The sequence below is a fragment of the Cyprinus carpio genome, chromosome A15, assembly GCF_018340385.1.
Source record: "Cyprinus carpio isolate SPL01 chromosome A15, ASM1834038v1, whole genome shotgun sequence".
NCBI lineage: Eukaryota > Metazoa > Chordata > Actinopteri > Cypriniformes > Cyprinidae > Cyprinus > Cyprinus carpio.
In genome coordinates this window covers 5,591,496-5,610,517 of record NC_056586.1, presented here as the reverse complement: position 1 = coordinate 5,610,517, position 19,022 = coordinate 5,591,496, and the positions used below count along the sequence as shown (strand labels likewise).

The 19,022-nt window shown below is 40.4% G+C and overlaps 1 protein-coding gene across 2 annotated transcripts in view; it reads left to right on the top strand.

Moving 5' to 3' along the window:
* Positions 1-10,781: 10,781 nt before the first annotated feature.
* The window catches only part of LOC109074109 (transcription factor Dp-2-like), a 48,447-nt gene continuing 40,206 nt past the window's right edge, over positions 10,782-19,022 (top strand). Inside the window, exons 1-2 of one of the 2 annotated variants that reach the window (XM_042770842.1) lie at positions 10,813-10,916; positions 18,882-18,926. The gene's annotated coding sequence lies outside the window, so the exon portion shown is untranslated. Of the gene's footprint in view, positions 10,917-18,881; positions 18,927-19,022 lie in introns of both variants that reach the window. The other variant, XM_042770841.1, reaches the window with a different exon arrangement.

The window sequence follows — 19,022 nt, the reverse complement described above, 5'->3', positions numbered from 1 at the left end:
GTGGCCGTCCCTCCCGAGGGTTAAGCGTGATAAAGCATGACGGGCTTCTCCACTCAAATACTGTAGTTCTGCAAAAATATTGCATTTCTGTTTATACATTTTCAAACACAATACATTTTGTGTGGAGAAGAAAAAAAGTGGATTATTTGATTAGCTTTAGTCTAAAGCACGTTTTGATCAGTAGTTATTATTATTCACTTTTAACATTTGAAGCATTTTAATCATTATTGTATTTAATATAAATCTATTAAATAATCTGAAGACATTTTAACTGCTTAGTTTCGATTCTAACATGTTTTTGTGACCCAACGCATCTTTTATTTTAATCCTAAATGTATTTATTAATATACCAGCGGTATAATGACACCAGATTGAGCAGAAGTCAGAATCTGAATGAAAAAGATCTTATACACATCATGGTACACAGTGACCCCTTGTGGATAAAAAAAGGAACTCTCCAACCAATTGTGATAGTATTAGTGCAAGTAATCTTAGTATTTCCTATTATATAAAGTTTTATCATTATTATTATCCACAAGTGATGTGGTGCCATTGCCATATACCAAAATCTAATTTCTGCCTCAGTAGTTCAGATCATCAAAATAAGACTTTTTTTAAGAGCTTTGCCACAATTGGTCACATATGAAACATCTAATATTTTATATTTCTGATGGTCCGTAATATGCAAAAGTCTTAGACACAATAGGATTTGCTTTAAATTAAGGATGCTTTGATAAATAATGTCAGAAACCGGTTTGATCAAATATAAGGTAAATCCATTACTGCACTGCAGATGTTGGACAGAAACTGCATCTGAATGTATTTACTGCAGACTGTTTGTTGAAGCTCATACTTCTGACACATAAGATGAGGAATTGGGACACAGGTGTTTTTTTTTTGTTTGTTTGTTTGTTTTATGCCTCTATATTCGCTTACATGGCAATATGTTGCACTTGATTAGGACTAATGTAGTACACAAACCCTTTTTTCTGCACTGTTGTACAGAAGTAGGAGCGTCTCGTTTTCTCTCACTTCCTCTCTTCATCACTGCTCTGGTGCAGAATGCTAACAGTTGCATGAACTGTAAAGTTATTGCAACTGCACATTAACATTGTCTAAGGGTTTGTTAAATGTAGGTTCAGAGGTTACTTCTCTTGCATTTCAACATATTCAAAATGTATTACATAAACACCATGAAATCCACATTTAATCTAAGGGGTGGTGTTTAGACCACCTTTATGATACATTTATGGTGTTTTGTGGCCTTTTTTAAGCTTGATGCTTCTGCAAATTGCGAGGCTGTCTTCAAAATTTCTTCTATTGTGTCACAAAGAATTCAAAGTCATGGGGATTTGGATTAAAATGAGGGTGTGTAGATGATGACAAAACAGTCATTTTGAAGTGAACTATTCTTTTAACTCACTGCTGATGTGTGTGTTGTGATAGCATGGTTTATGCTCTAACTTGCTGGGCAAGAGTATCAAGTCCAAGTCAAGTCTAGCCACCAGGCTAAAAAAATAAAGTAGATATTCCACAAAGAGCATGTGACAAATAACGTCTATCTTGTGTTTAGCAGCATGTATCATCATGGCACATCATTCTCACATACGTCACTGCATGACTCAATTTCAATAAAAGAGCAATAATAAAAGAACAATAACTAAATAAAAAAAAAAATATATATATATATAAATATATATACAGGGTGCGATTTGTGAAAAAAAACAGAGGGGGGATGCTTTTGAAAAATTTTATGAAATGTTTTTAATACGACGGAAATTGTATTTAGTGTGATCTCAGTTTAATAAAAACATTGTAAGCCTACGTTAGGCCTATTAACTGTAATGATTTAATGTCCACGGTTATTCAAACAACAAATTACATAGAGAAAGCGAGCAAAGAACACAACGGAGCTTTTGAAGCTCCGAATCAGTTAAACCATTGCATCGGAAAATGATTCACTGTTTCGAAGCGCTCCAATCGGATCGCGTATCGCGAGTCTTTTGATTCGGATCGGGACTTCAAAGCGCGTATCGCGAGTCATTTGATTCGGATCGGGACTTCAAAGCGTGGATCGCGAATCATTTGATTCAGCTCTGGACGTCAGAGCGGGTTTGCATAATGTTTTTATCCCCACCGGGGATAAAAGTTATTCAGCAGAGGCAGGGATGCATAGACCAGAGAGGGGGAAATCCCCCCCATCCCCCCGGCAAATCGCACCCTGTATATATATATATATATATATATATATATATATATATATATATATATATATATATAAAAACAATAACTGAAAAAGAAAAGATGGAAAAAATCCATTGGCCATTATAAAAACAACAACGGCACGAATTAATGGGGCTAAACTTGGTACTATTGATGCATGGCAATGTTTTTTTTTTTTCAACATTTTGAACTATATAAAGTAATGACCATATTTTTTTCTCTTTCAGATTGTAAATTATTGATTATTTGTGTGTTGCTCCCCCTTTCCTGTTTGTTTGTTTGTTTGAATGGATGTTATTTTGTTAATACAAAAATAAAAAGTTGATCACAGAAAAAAAAAAAAGAGTATAAAAACAGAGTGTGTGTGTGTATATACACACACAGTCCGCTTGGACCCACCCTATATATATACATTTAATATAGTCATAGTAAGATAGTCCAGATACTCATGACCTGCCTCAAGAGTTTTGATCCCTGACACCTGGCAATCCTCATTAGCACACCTTATTTAAATTAGTGCTTCATGCTCCCTCATTTGTCTGGACTTGTCGTTCTCTAATGAACTTCTACCCGACTCTACCTTGTTATCCAGCCTGCCAGCCAGTCCATCTGTCCATCCATCATTCTCCAGCTCTTCTGTATCCTGCATTCTCTCATCACTCATTCATTGCAGACCTGCCGAATAAATCTCCTGTTCTTGCTATTTCATCTCTGCTGTTGTGTGACAGAAGACCAGACCAACAATGCAGCGTGAGTCAGGCACCAGAAATACAACAACCCTGCATCAGATCCTTTCACAGATTTAGTTTAGGTCCTCCATCAAGCACTTCAGTCACCGGTCTCAATTACTCCACCATCTGCCTCCACCAGTCCAATGGCCTGGCCAACAGTTTACACCGATAAAGCGGAAGAGTGCAGTGTTTTCCTGCTACAATGCTCACTGTTTTTTTTTAAATGCAGCCACAGCTGTTCTCCAGTCATCGCTCTAAGATAGCGTATATCATCTCGCTGTTATCCGGATGGGCTCTCCAGAGTGCTCGTGCCATCTGGGATGCTAATGGGCCGGTCACCCACGCACTGTCGGCATTTACTATTCACTTCAAAGAAGTATTCGTCCAAACTGCTAGTTCCATCTCAGCGCTGGATCAACTCTTTCATTTCCACCAAGGAAAGTCATCTGTCAGTGATTATGCGCTTCAATTTCACACCCTGGCTGCCATCAGTGGGAAGAACGAAACCGTGCTCATCCCGGCCTACCGGCAGGGCATTAATCCAAATTTCCATCAACAAATGGCAATTTACGATTACGTCATTGGCTTCATAGATTACTCCATTCGCATTGCTCAATGGCCAACCACCTGCAAGTTGGATCTACTTGTGCTGCACTCTCTGCTCACCTCAGCAACTAGCGATCCTTCCTGTACCTGAACCAATGCAGCTTGTCTCAACCCATCTCTCCCTTGCGGGGCATCAATGCCGTGTGTCTCTATTATGGTGCAGAGGGACACCAAATTGCCACTTTTCAGGTACCATTCAAGTCCCCCCCTCTATCTCATCCTTGGTAATTCCAAATTCATCCTATTAAATAATTTGCGCAAAGTTTTAGTGCTTTTCCTCTGGTCCCAACCGCACTGGAACAACTCTGGGGGCACTACGAATATCTGGTCATGTCTAATGGGCTCTCCATCTCCCCATACATTTTTCATGGATTTATGAATTAAGTGTTCTGGGTATTCCTCCACTGCTTTGTCATTGTTTACATCGATGATATCCTCATTTATTTCCAGAACATAGCTGAACATTGTGACATCTGGTCCTCAGGAAACTACGCCAATAAAATCTTAACCTGATGCTCGAGAAGTGTTAGTTTCACCCAACTAATGTCAACTTTCTCGGCTATGTCATAAGTTGGAACGGTATCTGTATGGACCAGAGGAAAGTGCAGGCAGTTGAGGGCTGGGCGCAACCAACTTCAATTAAAGAAGCTCAGCGATTTGCCAATTTCTACTGAAGATTCATCAAAAACTTCAGTCAGATCTGTTCCCCTCTCACCTCTCTACTGTGCAAGGGGCCCAAGTCTCTGTCCTGGACCATGTACGCATGCCATCAGCTCAAAGAAGCCTTCTGTATCACTCCCACCCTTATTCATTCCAATCCTAACTTACCATTCGTAGTTGAAGTTGATTCCTCCACCAGCAGAATAGGAGTGGTGTTCTCTCAGTGGCAGGGTGAGCCTCCTCCTCTCCATCCATGTGCCTACTACTCTAAGAAACTATCCCCTGCTGAGCAGAATTATGACATCGGGAACCGCGAACTGCTGGTGATCAAGTTGGCTTTAGAGTAATGGTGACATTGACTGGAGGGAGCTAAACACCCATTCAGCGAGATCATGGATCATCGAAACATCAAATACCTTATAGAGGCTAGGAGACTGAATACCTGTCAGGCCCGATGGGCCTTCTTCTTCACCCGGTTGGATTTTACTGTCACCTACTACCCAGGCTCTAAGAATCAGAAAGTAGATGCCCTTTCTCGTTTCTCGCCTGATACCAGTCCGCTTGAACCCATCCTTCCTCCAGACATAATCTTCAGTCCAATCTAGTGGTCTATCCACAAGTGGTCTATCGATATTGTGCAACTGAAGCAGTGGCACAATATCACCCAAGAGGTCTCCCAATTAGTAAAAGGATGCTCAGTCTGTGCCATTTCCAAAGTACTCCGGCGACTCCTAGAAGGCAAACTACAACCTCTGCCACTGCCCAACTGACCATGGTCCCATCTGGGAGTTGACTTCCTCACCAACCTTCCTTCTTCTGACTCCAACTCCTGTGTCCTCATCATCTTTGACTGATTTTCTGAGGTGTGCAAACTCATCCCACTTAAAGATCTGACAACTGTCTTTGAAACTGCAGAAACCTTGTTCCAGCAAGTCTTCCATCAATTCAGAATCTCAGAGGAAATAATTTTTGGACCGCAGCCCTCAGTTTAACTCTTGTGTCTGGCTTTCCTTCTTTCAGCTCTGTGGTGTATCCATCAGCTTAACCTCTGGCTTTCACCCACAGTCTAATGACCAGACTGAGCAGAAGAGTCAAGAAATTGGGAGGTATCTGTGGTCATATCTTCACAACCATCAAGACTGCTGGAGCCGATTCATCCCCTGGGCCGAGTTTGCACAAAACTCCCTCCGTCAAACCTCCATGGGACTCATGCCATTCCAGTGCACACTCAGCTACCAGCCACCACTGTTTCCCTGGTCAGGTGGACATTCTGATGTTCCAGGTATCCATCACTGGTTTCAAGAGAGCGAGAGAGTTTGGGACTCAGCTCACATTCATCTTCAGAGGACAGTCCAAAGACACAATGGCCAGACCGACGCAAGACATTCCGCGACTCCCCGTTACCATCCTGGGCAGAAGATCTGACTCTCTACCAGGAACAACTATCTTCGGCTCCCTTGCAAGAAGCAGAGTCCCCGCAATATTGGCCCTTTTAAAGAGGCAAATCAACAAGGTCAAATACAGGCTAAACCTCCCAGCTCACTATCGCAACTTCTCCACCATTCATGTATCCCTTCTCAAGCCATACACTAACCTTCTGATTCCTTCTTCCCCAGGATCTGGTGCTGAGGATGTGCCCCCTCCTCCTGTTGACCCAGCAGAGGACAACATCTGTCATGTCTACACCATCCTGGATTCCTGACAACGGGGCCCATCCATGAGTATTTCATAGATTGGGAGAGATTCGGTCATGAGGAACGATCCTGGGTTGTTCGTAGTGATATTCTGGACCCCTCTTTGCTGTCAGACTTCCACACCAGTCATCCCGATTGACCATCCCCGGTCATCTGGAGCCACCTGTGGAGGAGGGGGTACTGTCACGGAGTCAACTTCAGCAGCTTCAGATCCTCATGCCCTGCCTGTTCATTCCCAATCATCTGAGTTTTGATCCCTGACACCTGGCAATCCTCATTAGCACTCCCTATTTAAGTTAGAGCTTCACATTCCCTCATTTGTCTGGTTTCGTCATTCTCTAATGAACTGCTACCTGACTCTACCTTGTTATCCAGCCTGCCTGTCAGTCCTGCCTCTATTCCCTTCTGTTGTGTGACAGATGGAAACAGTTCTTGTTTTATCCTGCTGTATTTACTCATACAACTCATCAACTTATAACATCCAAGTGAAAGATATAACACCAACATGTCAGAAAAAAAAAGAATCACTGAGTTGGAAAAAGGATCACCCCCCTCCTAAAAATGATTTGTAAACTTAATCAGTTGTAGCTTGATCATCTTCTCAATGGCACACAAAGACGTTTGACTTGCAACTGTAATCAGCTGTGGTCATTTCAATTAGCTCAGCATAAAAAGAGCTTTCCTGGAGCATTTGTAGTCCTTGGTAGTGCAACTGAAGCAAACAATCAACTATGGGTGGCAAGGCACTTTTAAAAAAAACTCTGGGATAATATTGTGGACAGGCACAAGTCATGAGATGGATACAAAAAATGTCAAAGGCTTTATCAGTGCATAGAAGCACAGTGAAGTATATTATTAAGAAGTGGAAGGTATTTGGTACAACACAGAGCCTCCCTGGATCAGGACGTCGCTCTAAACTGAATGAAAGAGGAAACTGGTCAGAGAGATGACCAAGAGGCCTACAGCAACTCTGAAGCAGTTGCAGAAGTTTATGACAAAGAGTGATCATTGTGTGCATGTGACAACAATATCACAAACTCTCCACAAATGTGGCTTATAGGGGAGGGTTGCAAGAAAAAAGCCACATACAGTCAGACTGAGATTTGCCAAAACACACCTTGAAGATTCTGAGGCAGATGAGACTAAAATTAAATTATTTGGCCTCAACACCAAACTATATGTATGGCAGAAATCAAATTCAGCTCACCATCCAACATTCCTCCAGTAAAGCATGGAGCTGGTGATTTCCTGTTATGGGGTGTTCCTCTGCAGCAGCGACTGGAGCACTTGTCAGGATAGAAGGAAATGTCTACGTCACAATGTGGGAAGATTTGCATAACACCTCCCAAATGTTCACGCAAAGAAAGAAGGTGTAACTTTGATTCTCGCTGTTGCCGCCGGCGCCATGTTGTGGAGACACTGTTTCGTCATGAAAGCGAAAATACTTTGTTTGGCCTTCCAAAAGAGGACACAACTAGAAATCAGTTATATTCACAACACTGTTCCAGAACAGTTCAACCCAAATATTTAGTGTGCAGCACATTTTATGGAGGACTGTTTCCTGATCCTGGGAGAGAAGACTACAATGCCAGAGCTTCAGACTTACAGTCTGTAAGTACGTTTACATATGTAAAGGATTTGCTGCTGATGATTCAAACGTGAATTTTGAGCAGCGTGTTGTCCAGCGGTTCTCAATTCCAGTCCTCGCGTCTGCACATTTTGTATGTTTCTCTTATGGCTTCAGACATTTGTTCTTTTCGAAAGTAAGTGCCCTGCAAAATGGACATCACAGGATATTCCGCCATGATTCCAGTGTAAAGCGAACGTATATGTTCCATTCAAAGTGCACTGAAGTGTGCGAGATGTGAATTTAAATTGTGTTTATTTACAGAGGTATATGATGTCACATTTGCTCGTGTGTGAAGACGTTGCACAGTGCAAATCCGTGAATGAATGTTCTGAAGTGAAGTAAACTTCAACAGATTTACCCTGCTCAGGGAGTACGAAACAATGAACACTGTGTAGGGACCATGTCAATCGGAACACAGTTCATGAACAGAGCTCACTTATAACGAGCTGGTTATCTGAATCAGGTGGGTTAACAAAGAGAGACGTGAAAAATATGCAGAGCTGGGGGGCGCGAGGACTGGAATTGAGTAGAGCTTGTTGTGTGTCGTTTCTCTAAGCAAATGCAGACATGGTTTTATGTTTGCACGGCGCGATGCAACACAACGCGTAAAAACACAGTATAAGTCATTAGAATCCGTAATTATGTTCCCACTGGATGCAACAACTGCCTCGTTTGTAATGGTTTTCATTGTTTTTGTCTTGTCTTGCCGGTGTTCTGACCAAGACACGCATCACAGTATGGTGAGGGGCGTAACATTTCCGTCGCACGCTTGAGGCATTCAGCCAATAACAATGCACTGGATAGCTGGCCAATCAGAGCACACCTCGTTTTTCAGACCGATGAGCTTTGTAAAAATCAATGCGTTTCAGAAGGCGGGGCATAGAGGAGAAACAATAATGTACAGTATGTGGAAAAAAAATAGTTTTTTGAACCACATAAACACATTTAATTACACCAAATGTACAAAATAATGTTCTTTTCAGCAATATCATATGACCCCTTTAACTGAACTTGAGCAGTTCTGCAAAGAAGAGTGGGCAAATATTGCAAAGTCTAGATGTGCAAAGTTAGTAGAGACAAATCCCAACAGACTAAAGGCTGTCAATAAGGCAAAGGGTGGTTTAACAAAATACTGACAAAAGGGGGTGATCCTTTTTCCAACTCAGTGATTCTGTATTTTTTTTTCTTTTCTTTTCTGACATGTCTGTGTTAGATCTTTCACTTGGATGTTATAAGTTGCATTGAGTAAATACAGCTGGAAGTATTATATATAGGATATAAAAGTAATTTACACATACCTGCCACATTCAATTTCAACTATTCACTAAAATGATTGTCCATTAAAACAGCAATATCCATAATATCCATACATTATGTTCTTTAAATTTGGCAAATGTGCTAATTTTCTCCACCGAGATTACTTGACCCTGATCATTTCCTCTTGCTGCTCTATTAAGATTATTATATTTTACAGTGTGACTGATGTAATGTTTTGCAGCAATTGTTTCTTCTTTTGTTTCAGGTCAAAAAGTTAAAAGACTGCATGTTTGAACCACAAGTTCTTTATTTACATCTGCTGTAAGTGTTCTAGGAAACTGGTCTGCAGCTTGTGCTGTGAATGCAATGCGTTAGAAATTCAGCAGGGTATAAATATACATATACACACATAAGTGTGTGTGGGTGTCTGTGTCACATTATATATAATGTGTATACACATCACTGACGGAGCTAAAGAACATACTACTGGAAACAGTAATAGTCATTGACTGACCAATGAAAACATGAAAACAGTCTCAGAATTTGCTTCTGTAAGTTCAAGAGGCGCTACTTGTTAGCCAACTCAGCATCGAGGGTCTACGCCCTGTGAAGATCAGGGTTTGGTGTCATGATCGTCTTCACAGGAAATCCTCTCCACAATGAATTATGGGCCAGCCCTGTGTGAGAGGATGTACTGCTGTTAACTCGTCCCATGAGGTTTTGCCTTATCATTCATTCGCTGTTCTTCAAGTCCCGCATTTTCGAAACACAAATAAACTTCACAGCGGGCTCTTGCTATTCAGCTGAGTGCAAAAAGTGTTAAATGTATCTTAAAATCAGCTGAATTTCCAAAAGTTTTATCTCAAGTTTCCTGCAAGATGTGAGATGTACACTGACAGTGCTGACAGTATTTTTTTTTTTTTTTTCACTGTCATGACATGCATTTATGGTGGCTGTGTAAACAGCTTGTGCAGATGGGCACAGAGCAGGTGTGGCCCCTGAGTGCTGCGGCGGGCTTGTCATGACGTTTTTCCTTATCAAATTCCAATCTGCACATAGTTTTGTAGTTTTGCTTATTCAAATGAGCAACCGCCACTTTGAGTTTAATTTTTAATTTTGGATTTTATAGCTTAGTTCTATGTAAATTGTTTTCTATCTATCTATCTATTGATCTATCTATCTATATGTCTGTTCTATCTATCTATAGAGAAAGAGACTTACAAACAATAGCATACTGTATATATATATCAGACTCAGTAAATGTAAAGTCGCAAATGTGTGTTCACAGAAATGTTTCAGCAAGCCCTGGTCTCCTGTATTTCACACAAGTGTGATCTATAAAACCATATAGGCCTGAGCTTCATGTTAATTTGATCTAGGGATATGTCTGTTAAGCAACTAAACTTTTTTAGCCACATTTTAGGGATGTAAAGCTGTTGCTACAACGCCTTCCTTCCAGTCACTTTGTTATGTGTAATGATGTGCAATATGGTAATGAGCTTTTGATGTCTTCTGTAGAAACAAAACTTTCCACAGGAAATCGCCCTTCGCTCGTTTCAATAATAATTGAGTAACTTTTCAATAGTTGTCGCGGTCCACTTTGCAGCCAAACCGGGAAATGTCCTCGCGGAGCTTTTTTTTAATATTGTCTTTATTGTTTTTCACCAAACATATTTAAGATTTAAATGTCACATTAATATACGTCATCACCATGTGATTCCTTCCAGATGGCAAACCGAAGTCGCACCACGCCAGAATAGCGCAGCACCGCACAACCTCCCATTGTTTTCTATTGTCTGCGTACACTAATTAAAAGCCTTTAACTTACTTTATTCCTCTCATTAGCCAGCATAGAACACAGCCTTTATGCGAAGCGGCACTGGACGCCTGCTTTACATTTCGCTCAGGACAGCCAATCACCTTCCGCCTGGCGCCCGGCGTCACGGGCAGGTGTGACCAATCAGAGGCCGCGGCTGTCTGCCACCGCCAAGCTTGTGTGCGGAGTTGAGCTTCACTCAGGAAGTGAGCGCGGCGCCGAGCGGTTCTCATCATTCACGAGTTGTTTGTTTTCCTCTTTGACAGAGCAGCTCAACGCTTTTTGGCCCGAAATTCAAGGTAAGGCGCGTCCCGGCGTAACCTACTCAAGATAAGCTGCGAATGTGTGCCTAAAAAAAAAGATGCTTAACTTGGAGAAAATCATTAAGTGCGTTACAGACACATTTTGACAGCTGCGTTTATTGTTTATGTGTCCTGCAAAGTAACGTTACTTTTATTATTCACTTTCATAATTAGGTTTGAGTTATTAACAATTAACAAACCCCAAAGCGTTGTTTTTGATCGCAGCATGTAGTTTGCTGTAAACATTTACGTGAAGAAGAAGTATAATATCAACAAATAAGAGTTCCGTCCAGATTCGATAACGTCTCGCGCTCCTATTTAACGTTCTCCCTCTTGAATTGAGTGATTACGGCGTCATATTCCCTTATAAACTGCAGATAATAGTATGTACTTTTGCCGTCCGAAGCTCAGAAACGCGTGAAGTGTCGAGCTGTGGTGCGTCGGTTTTGTTTTGCAGAGTTTTGCACATTTCCGCTGCCCCGAAAACTCGGTTCTGTCGAGATTACCGTCGCGTTTCGCTGAGAAATACTTCATTCCTTCTAACATCGTTTCAAATGAAGGTTTTTGGGAATAGTCAGGTCGTGAAACTTTTTCCTCGAGGCGAAAATATCACTGAGCATTTTCCCTCAGCTTGCTCGCGAGTGTTTATATAACGTTACCTGTCAGCGTTACATTTTAACGCGCGTGTATCTATAAATAAAGCAAATATAACAACAGCGCGGTGTGAGTCTTATAAATAATCTCTCAGAGTTTGAAACCACAAAACAGCATACATGGTGCTGAGTGACTGTCAATACCATATTGTACTAAAAATCTTATTGATATGTTAAATGTAAAAAAACAACTGCATAATTTTGCCATGGTATCATGTCCAAAAACACAATATAGCAGTATATGGTACTTTTGGTGGCACTTTTGTTTTATTTAGCATTTAAGACAGTTTCGTCTGTGGTTTCTTTCCCCTTTGAGATGGTGTGTTTTTGTGGTGCATTGCACCGTTTTGTGTAGAAACACCTGAGCCTTGTTCTTGAGGCGTGTTCACTAGGTTGTGAAGTAAACATTCAAGGAAATATGCAAGAGAGTGGCTTAAACTAGATGTGTTTGAGAGCGTGTTTAGTGCGTGGACAAGAAAGCTGTGGAGTGTGAGGTCGTGGGGGTTTTGTTGGCTTAGTGTGCTGAGATCGCAGGCCAGGCTGTGTCCGATTTGCAGCAGACATCTGTTGGTCCCGCACAAACGGTCTGGATATTTAATCCTTCCAGTGGAGAGGAGGAGGAGGGAAATGAGACCCCCGTCCCAGAGCTCGCAGCTTTTGTGACAGGTGTCCCCCTGCTATTCAGCACCTCAACTTCTCCTGTGTGTGAGTGAGTGTGTGTGAGAAGTGGAGGCCTCTGTGTGTTTATTTCTCTGTCTGTGATTGCGTACTGCTTTGCAGGCGTACTGGAGAAAAAGTTAAGCAGCCACGCTCATTGAATGTAAAGTTCAGATGTATTGATCTGTTGACCTGCGCCTGCTTTATTGTGACGCAGCTGTCACGTGAGAGGCTGCGGTCTGTCTTTGTGTGTTTGTATTTGCACATGCACAAAAGAGAGTGAAAGGACAGAGAAAACACACACCGGGAACCTTTTTGGCGCCATTTCCCAGCTGTCTTGCTCGCTGGTGTGTACTCCAGTGTCACTGTAACGTGTCCCGTGGGATGTGCTCATACAGTTAGCCCTCTGCCGCCTGCGTGTGTTCACAGAGCGTGGGTGTGTGTTTGTGCATCTGGCTGTGTGTGGATGGTCCTCCTGAGAGACTAAACTTAACCTTCTCCGTTCATGTTGCAGCACTGCACTTTCCATTCTCGGAGACTCAGCGTCAGGTTTCTGGATTGCTTAAAGTATGCATTTATTCACAGAGGGTTATTCACACTTTGGATTAAGTCACTTTTTCACGTCAGAATTTATTTTTACATTTAGTTTCATGTGTAGCTTCACTAGTTACTCAGAGTAAGGCGGTGGTTCCCAGTCCTTTTGATTCAAAGGCACCTGTTGAAAAAATATATATTTTGGTTATTACTCCTGTCATCATTACAAAAAAGCATTATTTCAAAAAATATTTTTTTTAAACAAACAAAAATCATAAAAAAAAATAAATTATATAAATTAAAGGAATTGTTCACCCAAAAATGAAAATTTCTCAGGCCTTCCAAAAACTAGATAAGAGATGGAGAAATGTAGCATTATGTCATTTTACGGCTGTACTGCAATACCGCGATATTTGCGTGTTTTCGTAAGGTTATGCCCTTCTCGTTTTACACTTTGTGTATGTGCACTGAATATTAAATAAGTTAGTAATGTAACATGCTAATTTGTACAAAGGCTCTGTAGATTTGCACTTAACAATCCTAAACAGACAGCAAGTGAATGAGAGAGAGATCGACTGAGTGTGTGCACTTACTTGCGTCTGTCCTTCAGGCCGAGTCATATTCATGAGAAAAGGTTGTCATGTCCAAGGAAAGTGGCTCAGTGTTCTGTTATGTGGACCCTTATTTTGAAATTCTCTTCTGTTCACTTCCTGTTTGAACGCTCTGTTTAGTTTCCGTTTCATTGGTTTCTGAATATGACCGTGTTACATCATAACACACACAACATATAAACATGGCGATAATACCGCACTATTGCAGTGAATGGGTGCCGTCAGAATGAGAGTCCAAACAGCTGATAAAAACATCACAATAATCCACAGCACTCCAGTCCAGCAGTTAATGTCTTGAGAAATGAAAAGCTGCGTGTTTGTAAGAAACAAATCCATCAAGAAATTTTCAATTACAAACCATCGCTTACAGCTATATTCCATAACAATGCTTCTTCCAGTGAAAAAGTCTATCCTCTGTTGTCCTCTCACATCAACATCCACCCACATGTTTGTTTTTAACTGGTTTAGCCTGTTTTTGCTTGTAAATGGTTCTTGATCTGTGTGTATTTCTCTCCTGGTTCACTGGAGAAGGCAATATTATGGAAAGAGTATTTTAGTCAGAAGCAACGGTTTGAGTTTAAAAACGGTCATAAAGATGGATTTGTTTCTGATAAACATGCAGCTTTTGGCTTCTCAAGATGTTAAGTGATAGACTGTTTTTATCAGCTCTCGTTCTGACGGCACCCATTCACTGCAGAGGATCCACTTGTGGGTAAATGATGTAATCTGATGAAAAGTCTGTGTACCCACCCATGTTGTTACAAACCTGTGTGACTTTTTTTTCTTTTTTTCTGTGTGGCACCAAAAGGAGAACTTTTGAATGCGGGACCTCATAGAGATCCAACATGGACATAAAAACACTATAAGGGAACAGATTTAAATTGAATTTGTTATGAATCAAATGGCTTCAAAAGATGTGCTTGCGTCTTGACAGCTTGTGGTCACTTATTGATTTTGTTGTGTGAAAAAGAGCATTATGAACATTTTTTTTTCACATAAGCAGTCGATATGTTTCTGGCAGAACATTACAAGTTTAAAAGATCACTGACTGTGTTTGTATGAGAGAGAGACTAATTAGCCTAGAACTTCCTGCATTTCCTGTTGTAGGAATCCTTGGCATCTGAAATATGGAATGTTGGACATAAAAAAAAAAAATCCAGATACTGTATTTGAACATTGCAGATGTTAAAAATACAATAAATTAAAATTGAGCGATTTCTTTAAACAATTTTGCAATTTCGATTTTAATCATGATTTTGACACACACAGACATGCTTTACAGTCATAAATGCATTCAGGATGAATTTGAAACATATTTCCAAAAGAAAACAAATTAGAGCTTTATCAAAAAGTTGTAATATCTCTAGAACAGACATAAGTCAAAATAATCACTATAGTAAAGGTGTAACAAAATGTCTAGATATATGGCAAATAATAATAATAATAATAATAATAATAATAAATCCCATGTCCAGGGATTTTTTTTGTTCTTTCTTGCCATGCATTGGTCATAGAGCTCATTGTAGCGGTGTCTCAGGTGTTGAAATAGATTTGTTATACATTATACAGGTTCACACGTACTCCGTCTGCAGTGCGTTTACAGTATGTGTGTTCGGTTCAGAAGCAGCAGCGAGAGCGAGTTATTGTAACGCGAAAACACATTAAAATAATGCGCGAGCGCGAATCTCTCCGCTCGCACGCAGATTTCCTTTGCTCTGTCACAAAACCAGACACGCGTGCTCAGATACACACTCCTCTCGCCCGGAGAGAGTGCGCGCACTTAAAACGTGTCTCCTCTCGCTCACTCACAACTCTCTCTATGCTCATGCGCTAGATATTAATTATTTTCTCACCTTTCTATTTCTAACGTTTTCTGTTCACATCTTTCACATCTTTTACCGTGTGCAGTGTGAACGCTCTGATCCATTAACATGGGCTCGGAAAAAATACACATCACAGACAGTGTGTGAACCTGGAGTTACGAAGGCATATGCCCAGTCTGTTCTGTTTGCTCCATTTAGGCGCGCTGCATTCTGATTGGATCGGATAGCATACTGTGGGAAGTCGTGCAGAAAATCGTGCTATAAAGCGATTTAGAAATCGCGCACGCTCAAAATCATGATTTTATGCCGATTTCGATAAATCGCACAGCCCTAGTATTATTGGTATTGTAGCAATTCCTTTTACTATTACAGTAGTAGGCCTGACAAAAACTGACCTTAGAGGAAGTTTACAGTGATGCTGTGCTGCTATCATGACCAGTTCATAAAACACCAGTGAGTGAAATCTAGCTCTCCGGAGGTGTAGTTGTAGAACACCTGTAGTTCTTTTTTACCTTGAAGAATAGAGATGGAGGCTAACCTGTGCAGTGAATATAGCGTCACACAGTGTATTTGTGTATGCTTCCTCTTTTCAGTGACCTTACATGACAGCATGAGTCGGGCTGTTTGTATTTCAGACACGCACACACGCATACGCTCCCTCTGAAGACCAAATGTCACCCTCCTCCTCCTCTTGTCCTTTGCGTAGCCCACGCTAATCAGTCGGGCTATAGTTGCGGAGGCCTCCTGGAGAGCGCAGCTCCTTATAGCTTTGACAGAAGGACTGACGGGGGATGCTGCTCCAAAGGCTTTTAAAGCCTCAGATCTGCAGTGTCAAACTTATTTTGTACTTGGGACATTAATATCATCTTGCTTAGCCGCTGTGCACCTCTCAGTCCCTGTCCCACAATAAATGGTGGATGACCTCGCTGTTGCCATGGAGACGCACTGAGCCGCACAAGTGACAGATGGAGGGGGTTACAGAAAGACGAGGGAGCGGTCTGTCTTCGAGGACACGAAACCCCCACCACACCATTGGGAAGTCCTGTAAAGTGGATCCGTGAAACATGCGGCTTGTGCTGGTGGATTAGAGCTCACCAGCTTCTACCAGCCAGCAGATCTCATAACTGACCTCACTTGAACAATAAACGACTAATTAAACCAATTTAATACCATCAGCACAACATATTGTGACTTGCACTTTCCCAGTCCTTGGAGAGTGAGGGCTGTTGCAGTCTGAAGTCCAGCCTTGAGCAGGACTGCATGTCTGGACGGGCATTTGAAGTTTGAAGCCCAAACCCGCCCTGTAAAAGATACCCTGTAAAAGTGGCCTGTCCTGACAGGTAGTTTTATATTTTAAGACCAAACCCTTTTTTAGTTTCCCTCTGACCAGATCTCAAATGCTCATTATGCTCACAATATAAAACTGTTTAATGTTTAATGATCATTTATTTTCATTTTAAAATAAAACTGTGCTAGATGTTAAGTTTTGTGAAGGAGGCCCACTGGTAGGAAGATTTTTTTAGCTGTGTTTACGATCAATATGCATAACAGTAACTGTAAAATATGTATTTTAGGTTAGAAATGACATTTTCAGTTTTGATATTTGGGATATGGTCATTGCACTACTTTAACCATGCCCCGCCCACACCCACTGTCCTCTTTTTGGAAAACTAAAATATGGTCAACCTACATGCACACACAAAACTACTACGATGCTACCTCAACGTTTCACAGACACACCGTGAAATTAATGTTGAATTGCTTTGCTTGTTAAGATAATGTAAACCCATGAGGCAAGAAAAACTTAAGAGCATATTCATATATCTTAAAACTTCTGGTTGCAAGTTAATATCAGATCATTTCAGAATACAGTATAGTATGTACCGAATATTTTTCAGTTTTATGCAAAACAGAAATACAACAAATAGAATATCAGATCTCAAAAAAAAAAAAAAAAATAAAAAAAAGCTTTTGTGCATAGTTGTGTTTGACACATGAAAACTGTAACAATGTATCTTACTAGATAACACGATGAAACCCTACTCTCACTTGAAATGTGTCCCCACATCAAGACCTTTAATTTAAGGGTATTGGACCTGGAAAGTCCTTCAGAGGTCCTTGAATTTGAAGTTAATCAAGGTGTGGGAACCCTGTATAATATCAAGATTTTTACCTCTAAAACATCATAGTTGAGAAGAAATAGGCTATCTTCTGTCCTGTTTTTGCCCCAATCATAGCGCTCTGTTTGAATAGGTGTGGAGGATTGTCAGCTCAGAAGTAAACGATGACTGCTATGATTGGCTAACAGTTGTGTATGTTTGCAGCCTTAATCCTTCATAGATGGACGTTGCTGTGATTTATGTCAAAAATGCTTAAATACTCAGTACAATACAGCCGATCTGTAATAACAGAGAAGGCAACAGTGACCACATAATAAAAACAGTTACTCACACTTGTGTGGTGTGACAGAAGTTTTCCATGACTTAGCACTGAACGGCGTTGGAACATCTTCATCCCTTTAAGCCCTGAAGGCTTTTTTGACCCTGAAGGTGTTGTTTTTCTGAGAAACATGCACAAAAATAATGACCCATAACTCCAAGACTGTAGTAAGAAGAGTCAAAAGGTTGGTAATGTTGGATAGAAAACATTCTTTATTTTTTAGGAAAAATAAAATTATTTACATTTGGATATTCTCATGCTGAGAAATAGGTGATGAAACGTAAGAAGAATTTGTGTGCTCTAGGGAATTTTTTCATGTCATTCTTATTTGACATTCAATATCTCAGGAAAGAAATAAGGTAGGAGGAAAATCCCTTTTTTCTTTCTTTTTTTTTTTTTTGGTGATGTTCCCCAACATGTATGCTGCATGTGAATCAAATTTTGTGGTGATATCATGAAGTAATCAATGCTTGTTTTATTCTACTCTGTGAAAATCGCAGAATCGATCCACAAATTGATTTATTGTTGCACCCTTATCTGCAATTATCCTTAACCAGTCTATGAAACTAGGTGCCTTTTGGCAATTATAGATGCGGTAAATGTCAACAATGTAATTTTGCCTATAAAAATCAAATTTTCAAACATCCCCATACTGTAATTTTTTTTTTTTAAATTAGAGGCACTATTTCGTGTAAAACTGCTAATGTCATCTACATGTTGCATTGTCCCTGTGTGTTTGTAATGTGGGAAAATTCAGCAGACATTTTTAACATTTGCCACTATCCTAGGTTTTGCCCATTTGTCAGTAAGATTTTTTTTACTAATTTAAAACAATAAAATTTAGTATGCTCCATTATTCTTTTAGATATTTTAATATGTACACGTCAGAATAAGCATGTTGTTTGAATTTTTGCATAAATATTGTGTTACACTGAATGACAATGTAACATTATTTCAACCAAATTTTGACATTTTATTCTCCAAAAACTTATTTGAAACCTTAAAAGTAGACATTTAACTTACATTTAAAGTGCTTTCTATGGACACAAAATCACTTTTGTACATTTCTTTTGATGCGGACATCTTAACGTCTTTGACCCACATACATACATACATATATAAAGCATGCAACCTGGAGTACAGCAAAACTGTGGTTTATTGTACTTCATAAACCTCATACTCTGAATTGATGACCCCATCCTCCTAAACTACCCTAAAACTATTAAAGCCAGCCTGTTTCTTTAGGCCCCCCACTACTGTGTCAGCCTCAGACTGGATCACCTCTTCCAGGTCAGTGCTTTTCAGTCTATCGATGATAGAGTTTGAGAGAAGGAAGAGAGGACAGTGACGAGCAGAGAGAGAAAGGAGGATGAAAGACGGGAGAAT